This window comes from Mus musculus, chromosome 14 (assembly GCF_000001635.26).
Source record: "Mus musculus strain C57BL/6J chromosome 14, GRCm38.p6 C57BL/6J".
In the NCBI taxonomy this organism is placed as follows: Eukaryota; Metazoa; Chordata; class Mammalia; order Rodentia; family Muridae; genus Mus; species Mus musculus.
This window is the reverse complement of record NC_000080.6, coordinates 102,174,173-102,186,079: the sequence shown is the minus strand read 5'-3', so window position 1 is coordinate 102,186,079 and position 11,907 is coordinate 102,174,173. Positions and strand designations below refer to the sequence as shown.

The window sequence follows — 11,907 nt, the reverse complement described above, 5'->3', positions numbered from 1 at the left end:
AAGAAAAAGAAAACATACAGAACTACTTGTGTAGATATATCTCAACATTGTAATGCATTTGTCTCTTCCTACATGTTGACACCATCTTTTGTATTTTCATAAAAAATGATATTTGATATAGTTATATGCTTGATGAATACACACACACACACACACATATATATATTGCTTCATAAGACACAATACTTCCTTGTCTAGATAGATTATTATTTTCTTAAGGGACAAATCAATGACATTGATTTTCAACATAATATCTTAAAATATAATAAGTTCTCAAGTTCTTACAAAACAGTAAATTTTTTGGCTTCACAATTCCAAATTTGTAAAGGGAAAAATATCTCTTAGTGTTCTGATCATTTTACTGGAAACACAGACGTTAATGCCAAATCCATGTTCTGTCATTGGGGGTCAAATGACCTTCATGAGGTACTGGATCTCCGGTAATTTGTGTGTCACCTACAAAATAGAAAAGGATGCTAATGTGTATGAACTGCTTGGAAAAGAATCTAGTACCTGCCAAGTGTCATGCACACATTAACTATGATCAATCAGTGCTAGAAACCATAGTCCTTCCTTTGCTAGCTATAAGACAAGGCCTATTTCAACAGACACTACATGAATTATGCAATGAAGGCAACCATCTCCCTAACAAACCAGTCAATATAAAAGAAAACCACTTCTACCAGGATTTGACAACACTCTACAATTAACACATCTAAATTTAATATGTTTTAAAGCTAGCAAGGAAAACAATTAGTATAATTAGGAAACTACAAGTTTAAATTCCATCACGACGTTTATTAGCTATAAAATCTTGAAGAGTATGTATGAAAATGTCATAGTGAATTATTATTACATATAATTAGTATATGATGATAAATGACATTAAAATGAAAAAAACCTTTGAGAAAATGTTTAATACCTTCAAGTCTCAGCGTATTCATTGTAATGAAGAGAGGTGAGTTAAGATAATTCCCATCAAACACTGGGAGAAAATGATTACCTAATAAAGCTTAACTGCTATTAATATTAATGAGTTTTAATAAATCTAAGACCTTCACTGTCCTTGTATTCTTAGATGTGTCTCACTTCTCAGTCATATGGCCTAGGTATTAAACAAAGGAAAGGAGGGTGGGGATACTCTTAGTGAGCATTTATGAAACTGAATTCATTTCTGTCGCTCCCTCCAATGGAAGATGACTTGAATGAGTCAAGTGTGGCTTGGCTCATTTTCCACTGTGGCTCATTTTCTCAAAGGCCTGCAGCTATGTCTTTACTCTGCCTCTAGTAATAGGAAAGTCTGATTCCTCAGACTCTTTTAACTGTCTCTTTCTATTCAAATGTTCCTGTTCCTCCTCCCACTTCACCCTTCCCAGGACTACAGTGTTTTATTTTCAGGTTCCATTTTTCCTATTCTTTTAGTATGATAACAGCTTTACAAGTTTTTGGTTTTTGTTTTTTTCTTTTTCTTTTTTTTTCTTTTTTTTTTTTTTTGGACCGTTAAAAATGTAAATTGGTTTCCTGTTTGATTCTTCCTTATCACATTCTTCTCCTTTTAAATAGCATATTTTCATTTCAGCTTATCTTTATATAACTCTTTATTCATATGTCATTGAAGTAGGCTTTCCTATTTTCCAGTGTTGCTGACAACTTTTTATAGCTCCTGTGTATCCTAAACACTGTAGTAATGTTGATTTCGATTGACTGACAGGAAATTGTGGGCTTTTTCCTTTTGAACTACAGGGAAAAAATCTTTTACATATATAATTTCATTTGTTTCTTATTTTCCCTCTATTAATTTATAGGAAGACACATTGATACAGAAACTGGCATTTTCTTAAATAAATATATTTCTAGTCAGATTTAGCCCTATCAATGTTGAGGGGTCTCTGTGATCACCAAGGCCACAGAGTAATGATCTGTGGGAGATAAGAATGTAGTCGAGTTCAACACAACTCAGTAGTTGGTACTGGTTCACACTTCAAAAGTATGACCTTAAGTAGTTTATTTTAGGCCAATTTAAGCACAGCACAGTTTGGTTAAAAAAAAGTTTTCCTGGTGATAATTAACTCAATCCCATGTGTGCAATGAAGCTTAAGACATGACTACATTAAAACTACTTGTAATGTGCATATAACATCTTCCATAAGAATGGGATCTATAGATTGATTATAGAAAGAAAAAAGTTCATGATAAAAGTCTTAGGCAGGATATGATGTGGTCTCTGCCACACAGAGGTCCCCATGCTATAAATCACTACCATTCCCACACTCAGCCTTCAGAATGGAAAACAGATTATACATCTCTCTCTTTGAAGAGACAATCTCATGTGTTTAACATTATAGTTCTGCTTATGCTTATCGGTGAGCACAAGGATGTCTGTGCCTCCCACATCAATGGAAAGAAAACTGACAGTGGCATTGGTATCACTTTCTATTTATTTAAGAAGTGTCACATCAAACTACAAACTAGTGAATGACTAAAGTGAATGACTCCAAGCCAGTTCCTAATGTAAAATGTGTGTGTGTGTGTGTGTGTGTGTGTGTGTGTGTGTGTGTGTTTGTGCATGTGTGTATGTATGTTTGTGTGTGTGTGTTCTCTATTTTACCCAGTGGATATGTGCTAGACTAGGAGATCTTTTGTTTTCATGGTCCAGTTATCACTCTAAACATACAGTGAACATGAAAACATTAACTCAAAACCTTTTGTCTCTGCTTACACATAGAATACTGAAACTCATAAAGGTATATATAAATAGATGGGGGATCAGTGGGTAAGGTCACATGTTGACAAACATGATGATCAGCATTCAATTCTTGGGGACACACATGGTAGAAGGAGAAAGCTGATCCTACCCCAAATTGTCCTTTAATTTCCACATATGTGAATGGTACCACACACACACACACACACACACACACACACACATAAATAAATATAATTTTAAAAGATGTATATTCCAAGATCCATTAGCAGTGTGCAAACAACAACAACAAAGATTTACTAATGGGAAATATGCGTGACATGCCATGTTTTCTAATCTCCAAATAGTAGTAATAGGATGGATATCACAGACACAGCAATTCTAACATCTATTCGCAAGTGACCATACCGAGAGTTAAAAGAATGCCAGATGAAGGACCAGGATATATGGCATTAATGTACCAGTGTAAGAAAAGGTATATTAAAAAGGAGTGGCATTGTCTGATCTACTTGTTCAGCACTAAGCCAGTGAAGCTTGGAGAGAGAGGCCTTGAACTTGGTAGAGGCAAAAGACCTAGAAGACTTCAGACTTGAAATGCATGGATATAATCTAGTGTAATCCAGAGTCAGTAGGAGCTTCAGAATCCCTCTCAACCTGTCAGTACCTATGGTTTGACCCTCAGAAACTGCTAAACTAGTAGCAAGGGAATATTCACCCTTCCCCTATCTTTCCATTGGAGAAGTCTATGCATGGCACTTAGCACAGGATTTTGCCTTGGAGACCAGTGTTGGGCCTGCCATAGAGAGACACAAGTTTGAGTAGAAACAAGAGTTCCTTTCCCAAACCAGAAGTCACAAATGAAGCCTCTAAACATGCTCTGGAGCCAGGTAGACATATGTGTCTGGTCAGACTAACTGGTACTTTTCTTGCATTAATGCCAGCCTTGGAGTGAGTAGATGGCATCGTTCACTCTGGAATCCAGAGATCCCTGAAGCTATGTGTCTCAGATAAAAACCTGTCTAGTCTCTGCCTTGTTCTATAAGGGCTGCCCTTACCATCTGTTCTCCAGCTTGGAGCAATACAATTATCCCAAGGCTAGTTCTCACAATCAAAACCTCCAGATCTTACCCAGCACCAGGGTAGAAACTAGACCACAGTGGGATAGGCTCCTAGTTAGGCCTTCATCACTGTCAGTTGCAGTGGGGCCTAAATGCACTTAGATTTAGCAACAAAGCACAGCTCAGACACAGGCTGCATAAGAAAGGAAAAGGATAGTATTCAGTCATAAGGACCCCATGTCTGGAATAATGCCAGTAGATAGAGGCATTGAATAGCTCCAATGACATTAGGAGAAGTGAGGTTCTTATAGTCTATTAAATCTCAGTAAGTATCACTTGTGGCTGATCTAAGGGTTTTAAACCTTGAATGTATGGAGCAGTGAGCAGCTCACAGTTCGGTGGGCCTTCGGCTTACCCCAGTGCTATGCTAATCTCATCAGGCCATGGACTAGAGATGTGACATAGTAATACATCACTGGTGGTCACCATCACTGCCCACCTCAGTCCTCCTCCACCCCCAGGCATCACAACACAGAGGTAGTAAGGGTCTTTCTTGACAGAAGAAAATTGAATCAAATTAAGTCAAATGATGAAATCCCAATGGTTTTGCTTCTTTCTCTGTCCCTAAACAGAAATGCCCAGTGGGTAGCTAATCGTAGGTGAGTGGAGGAGAGAGCTTTTGGGCTTACTGGACAAATGACATCTTGTAGAGAGAGGCTACCCTTTCCAATATACACCTGTTTTATGCTTAACAGCAAATCAACTGTGAATTTCGGACAAATCTGAGCTTGGATGGCAACTAGTGTTGAAACAGCAATAGCACACTTAAGTCTCCTGAAGAGAGAGCCTGGATTTAGAGTACCATCTAGTGTTCAAATGGCAAAAGACCTGGGGATTCAGAGAAATCAGGAAAAAAAATCTGAGTCTACTTGCAATTTCTAGAAAGACTGACAAAGAAAGCCAGAATGCTAAAATTGTCCATGATGTGTCCAGATATTCTACACTAATAAGCATCAAGTCCAACACAATATCACCTGACATTCAACGTAACAAACCAGGAGCTAATTTTACAGTAACCAATATGAGTAAACTCATAGATGGAGAGTGTAAGCAGCTCTTTTTGTTTTCTCTTAATTTAAAATTTTGTTCATACACTATATTTTGACCATAGCGTGGTCCTTCCTCCTCTCCTCCCATACACTTTCTATCTTCCTGTCCACAACATATTATGTTCCTATTTATTCTCTTACCATCCCCATTTCTTCAATACAACAAAAACAGAAAGAAAAAAAATGAAAATGAAAATCCAAACAAACAAGCAACAACAACAAAACCCAATAAGACCAAGAACACCAAAACCAAACCAAATAAAAAGCCCTCCAACTCTCTCTCTCTCTCTCTCTCTCATACACACACACACACACAGAGAGAGAGAGAGAGAGAGAGAGAGAGAGAGAGAGAGAGAGAGAGAGAGAGAGAATCTGTATTCGAATACTTTGGTATACTTGATGTACCCCATGACATTCCCCTGGAGAAACTGACCTTCCTTTTCGCAGTAGGATTCAATTACAAATAGCTTCTTGATTAAGAGTATCCACTTCCCTTCCTCAGGGATGGTATCTTGTCTAGCTTAAACCTTTGCAGGTCTCTTGCATGCTGTCAGTCTCTGTGGATTCGTGAGTGTTTCATTCCTATCCTGTCTGGAAGATGCTGCTTTTTGAAGTCATCAGCACCTCTTGCTCTTATAATCTTTCTGCCTGTTTCTCTGCACACGATCATGGGCCTTGAGGAAAGAGGTTTGAGAAAGCCAGCATCCCATTTAGGACTGAGTGCTCCAAATTCTTTCACTCTCTGAACATTGTTCAGTTGTGAGTCTCTGTGTCAGATTCCATCTACTGCAATCCTCATCTCTGGTGAGGGAAGAACAAGTGAGCAAGACACCAATCCTCTATCAATTGTATAGCTGGTAAAGAGAATATCATAAGTTTTGAGGAGACAGATATAAAATATTTAACCACCAGAGAAACAACAGAGATATCAGATGAACTTTTAAAATTTAAACATAAACATTAAGCTGAAAAAACAAAAAACAAAAAAAGAAATCTAATGATGTCATCAAAACCAGAATAGATCAAATAGAAGAAAGAATTAGCAAAATGTTTAAAAAGCTTTTTAAGAAAACTCAAAGAAAATTTGAATATATATATTTCCATGTCTATTGTAGCATTATATATATATAGTTGTACATGATAATATATATTATATATTTATAATATATGAATTTCATATATATGAAATAATATATAAAAGATTGTATAATATATAAATATGTGTTAATTATTTATAATTTTTATTAGATATGTTCTTTATTTACATCTCAAATATTATCCCCTTTCCTGGTATTCCCTCCAAAAACCCCCTATCCCCTCCCTCTCCCCCTGCTCACTAACCCACCCACTCCTGCTTCCTGGCCCTGGCACCCCCCTACACTGGGGCATACAGCGTTCACAGGACCAAGGGCCTCTCCTCCCATTGATGATCAACTACGCTATACTCTGCTACATATGCAGCTGGAGTCCTTGCATGTGTACTCTTTGGTTGGTGATTTAGTCCCTGAGAGCTCGGGGTGGGGGGTGGGGGTGGGTACTGGTTAGTTCGTATTGTTGTTCTTCCTATGGGACTGCAAACCCCTTTAGCTCTGTGGGTCGTTTCTCTAGCTCCTTCATTGTGGACCCTGTGCTCAATCCAAAGGTAGGCTGTAAGCATCCACCTCTGTATTTGTCAGGCATTGGTGGAGCCTCTCAGGATACAGTTATAACAGGCTTCTGACAGCAAACACCTGTTGGCATTCACAAATGTGTCTGGGTTTGGTGGTTGTCTATGGGATGGATCCCCAGGTGGGACAGTCTCTGGATGGTCATTCTTTCAGTCTCTGCTCCACACTTTGTCTCTGTAACTCCTTCCATAGTTATTTTGCTTCCCCTTCTAAGAAGGATTGAAGTATCCATACTTTGCTCTTTCTTCTTCTTGAGTTTCATGTGGTTTGTGAATTGTATCTTGGGTATACCAAGCTTGTGGCCTAATATCCACTTATCACTGAGTGCATACCACCTGTGTTCTTTTGTGATTGGGTTACCTCACTCAGGATGATATTTTCTAGTTCCAACCATTTGCCTAAGAATTTTTCATGTTGCGGATAGAGGATTTTAAGAAGGACATAAATAAATCCCTTAAAGAATTACAGAAGAATACAGGTAAACAGGTAGAAGTCTTTAAGAGAAAACACAAAAGTCCTTTAAAGAGTTACAAGAGAACACAGGTAAACAGGTAGAAGCCTTTACAGAGGAAACACAAAAATCACTTAAAGAAATGCAGGAAAACACGACCAAACAAATGAAAGAATTGAACAAATCTATCCAGGATCTAAAAACGGAAGTAGAAACAATAAAGAAATCACAAAGGGAGACAACTCTAGAGATATAAAACCTAGGAAAGTATAGAAGAAAACTTCCCTAACCTAAAGAAAGAGATGCCCATGAACATACAAGAAGCCTACAAACACCAAAGAGATTGGATCAGAAAAGACATTTCTCCTGTAACATAATAATCAAAACACTAAATGCACAAAACAAAGAAAGAATATTAAAAGCAGTAAAGGGAAAAAGTCAAGTAAGATATAAAGGCAGACTTATAAGAATCATATCAGACTTCTCACCAGAAACTATGAAATCCAGAAGATCCTGGGCAGATGTCACACAGACCCTAAGAGAACACAAATGCCAGCCCAGGCTACTATACCCAGCAAAACTCTCAATAACCATACATGGAGAAACCAAGATATTCCATGACAAAAACAAATCTACACAATATTTCTCCACAAATCCAGCCCTTCAAAGGATAATAAATAGAAAACTCCAACACAAGGAGGGAAACTACACCCTAGAAAAAGCAAGAAAATGGTCTTCTTTTAACAAACAAACAAAAAAAAATTTCCACCTCTAACAACAAAAACAACAGGAAGCAAAAATCTTTTTCGTTAATATCTCTTAATATCAATGGACTCAATTCCCAAATAAAAAGACATAGACTAACAGACTGGATACATAATCAGGACCCAACATTTTGCTGTATACAGGAAACCCACGTCAGTTTCAAAGACAGACACTCGAGTAAAAGGCTGGAAAACAATTCTCCAAACAAATGGGCCCAAGAAACAAGCTGGAGTAGCCATTCTAATGTTGAATAAAATCAACTTCTAACCTAAAGTTTTCAAAAAAGATAAGGAAGGACACTTTACACTCATCAAAGGAAAAATCTACCAAGAAGAACTCTATTCTGAGTATCTGTGCTCCAAATGCAAAGGCACCCACATTTATAAAAAGAAACTTTAGTAATGCTCAAAGCACACATTGCACCCCACACAATAATAGTGGGAGACTTGAACACCCCACTCTCAGCAATGGACAGATCATGGAAACAGAAACTAAATAGAGACACAGTGAAACTAACAGAAGTTATGAAACAAATGGGTTTAACAGATATCTATAGAATATTTTATCCTAAAACAAAAGAATATACCTTCTTCTCAGCACCTCATGGTATCATCTCCAAAACTGACCATATAATCAGTCACCAAACAGGCCTCAACAGGTACAAGAAGATCGAAAAAATCCCATGCATCCTATCAGATCATCATGAACTAAGGCTGATCTTCAATAACAAAATAAACAATAGAAAACCCACATACACGTGGAAGCTGAACAACACTCTACTCAATGATACCTTAGTCAAGGAAGAAATAAAGAAAGAAATGAAAGACTTTTTAGAGTTTAATGAAAATAAAGACACAACATATCCAAACTTATTGGACACAGTGAAAGCAGTCCTAAGAGAAAAAATCATAGCTCTGAGTGCCTCCAAAAGAAACTGGAGAGAGCATACACTAGCAGCTTGACAGCACATCTGAAAGCCCTAGAACAAAAAGAAGCAAATTCACCCAAGAGGAGTAGATGGCAGGAAATACTCAAAGTCAAGGCTGAAATCAACCAAGTGGAAACAAAAATAACTCTACAAAGAATCAACCAAACCAGGAGCTGGTTCTTTGAGAAAATCAACAAAATATATAAGCCCTTAGCCAAACTAACTAGAGGGCACAGAGACAGTATCCAAACTAATAAAATCAGAAATGAAAAGGGAGACATATCAACAGAAGCCGAGGAAATTTTAAAAAAAATCATCAGATCCTACTACAAAAGCTTATACTAACAAAACTGGAAAATCTGGATGAAATGGACAATTTCCTAGACAGATACCAGGTACCAAAGTTAAATCAGGACCAGATTAATGATCTGAACAGCCCCATATTCCCTAAAGAAATAGAAACAGTCATTAATAGTCTCTCAACCAAAAAAGTCCAGGACCAGATGGGTTTAGGGCAGTGTTCGACTAGACCTTCAAAGAAGATCTAAGACCAATCCTCAAACTATTCCACAAAATAAAATTAGAAGGTACTCTACCCAATTTGTTCTATGAAGCCACAGTTACTCTGATATCTAAATCACACAAAGACCCAACAAAGAAAGAGAACCTCGGACCAATTTCCCTTATAAATATTGATGCAAAACCACTATTATTTATAATCATATACATCTATATTTTATATATTAATATAATATTATATATGACATTATATGCAAATAATAAATATATTAATATACTATATTAAAGTAACATGTTATAAATATGTTATAAATATTATTTATAATATAATAAATGTATATAATTTATGTAATGATATAATTGTTTTATATATAATTATGTATTATGTTGCATATAATTATTATATATTATATATGATATATGATTACATATCATATATCATATATTCTATATAACACATGACACATGGCATATGATATATGATATGATATATGACATGTGATATATGAAATATGATATGATATATGATATATTATATTATATGTTTTATTTGTCATGCATGTTGTATTATATAATATGTAAATATATATTATAAATATATAATATGTAACACAAACATAATATATAATATATAATTATATACAACATAATACATAATTATATATAAAACAATTATATCATTACATATAATTATATATACATTTATTATACACTAAAATGTACATAACTATAAATGCTAATAAATAATATGTATTTATATATGCATATTATATATAAATGTATAAATTTATATACATTTAGATAGATACATGCCAATGACCTAAGTGTCCACTATCTGTTAAATACACAAGGAAAACATTCATTCAATCATAAGAAATAATCAAATCCTGTCATTTAAAACACTATATATAGAGTTGTGAATCATTACATGAAACAAGAAATGCACAACAACAGCAAATGACATACATACATCATTCCTACGTGGATCCTGACAATGTTTATCTCATGAGGGTAGAATGGTGGTTACCAGAGCCAAGGAAACAGTAAAGGAGGAGGGAGGGGTGAGAAAAGCTGGATCAATGGGTTCTAAGTTACAGTTAGGTTCCTTGTGAGGCATAGGATCCAAAGTTCCGCCGTGCCACTGTAGAATGCGGTGGTGATCTTGGTGAGATGTCTTTAGCAGTAAAAGTAGAGACTTGGGGACCGAGGTATGAAAAGAAGTGGAGGAATGTTAAATCCACTTCACTAAGTGAGTGGGGTCAGTCTGGAAAACTATGTCATGGTGTTCACTCTGAGGCATGATGCAGAAGTGTGGATATGGTAAGGATGCCAACCAGGGATGGCAGAGACTGAGGACAAAATCAAAGCACACCGAATGTTTAAGTCATCCCAGTTCATCTCTATGGCATGATTCCATGGAAATATGCTACTATAAATTTGTCCAAACCCTTAAGATATAATCAAGATATAATCACTGGATTATGGTGATCATGATGTGTGGAAGTCAGTTCATCAACTGTAAAAAAAAACCCACCGTAATATGGGAAGACAATAATGGAACTTTGAGAGGCAGAACAGAATTGCGGGGAAACCCTCTGTACTTTCTCCTTCGTTTTTCTATGAACCTAAAACTGCCCTTTAAAAGTGAAGCTGTCAGCAAGCTTCTCTTGGCATCCACAATGGTGTCTGGGTTTGGTTTCTGTGCGTGAGATGGAGCTTGCTGACAGGAGCCTGATACAGCTGTGTCCAGAGAGACTCTGCCAGAGCCTAACAAGTAGAGAGGTGGATGCTCGCAGCACCAGGACTCCAATGGAGGACATAGGAAAAGGACTGAAGGAGCTGAAGGGGTTTGCAACCCTACAGAAAAAAAAAAAACAATATCAACCAACCAACCAGACACCCCCGTGCTCCCAGGAACTTAACCACCAACCAAAGAATACACCTGGAAGGACCCATGGCTCCAGCTGTATACTTAGCAGAGGATGGACTTGTGGGGCATCAATGGGAGGAGAGGCCCTTGGTCCTGTGAAGGCTCTATGTCCTAGTGTAGAGGAATGCCAGGGTGGTGAGGGGGGAGTGGGTAGGTGGGGTAAGCACCCTCATAGAAGTAGAGGGAGGGAGATGGGATAGGGGGTTCCTGGGGGGGGGACTGGGAAGGGCTGATAACATTTGAAATGTATAAAGAAAATATCCAATAAAAAAGTGGAGTTGGTGATTTAAGCAAAAGAATCAATGAAGGGAGAAAAAGAGTGAAAATACCATCATGAGAGGAAACTGGATGTGTGTGGTTTGGTTTTACATAGTTTCTCAGTTTTCCCAAAACATCCTTCAGTTTTCATTTCACTTCTCACTCCTCTGGAGGCAGGCAGGGACATGATGATAAAGCCCAGCATATCAGCACTGAAATCAGGAGCAGACAACAGATGGATGGTGTCTTAGTTAAGGTTTTACTGCTGTGAACAGACACCATGATCAAGGCAACTCTTATAAGGACAACATTTAATTGGGGCTGACTTACAGGTTCAGAGGTTCAGTCTGTTATCAAGGTAGGAAAATGGCAGCATCCAGGCAGGCACAGTGCAGGAGGAGCTGAGAGTTCTACATCTTCATCTGAAGGCTGCTAACAGAACACTGGCTTCCAGGTAGCTAGGATGAGAGTCTTAAAGCCCACCCCCACAGTGACATGCCTACACCAACAAGGCTATA

General features: G+C 37.3%; 1 long non-coding RNA gene across 3 annotated transcripts; it reads right to left on the bottom strand.

Annotated features, from left to right (window-relative positions):
- Positions 1-352: 352 nt before the first annotated feature.
- On the bottom strand, positions 353-11,673 carry Gm41232. 3 transcript variants are annotated; one of them, XR_874905.1, is made up of 3 exons: positions 11,461-11,673; positions 5,305-5,725; positions 353-456 (listed from the first exon to the last, which is right to left on the bottom strand). It is a non-coding gene; the product is annotated as a predicted gene, 41232 (long non-coding RNA). The 3 variants fall into 3 exon arrangements; XR_874906.1 differs by lacking the exon at positions 11,461-11,673 and adding an exon at positions 10,172-10,459; XR_874907.1 differs by lacking the exon at positions 11,461-11,673 and adding an exon at positions 10,172-10,459 and having other exon boundaries at positions 5,305-5,672.
- Positions 11,674-11,907: the final 234 nt, after the last annotated feature.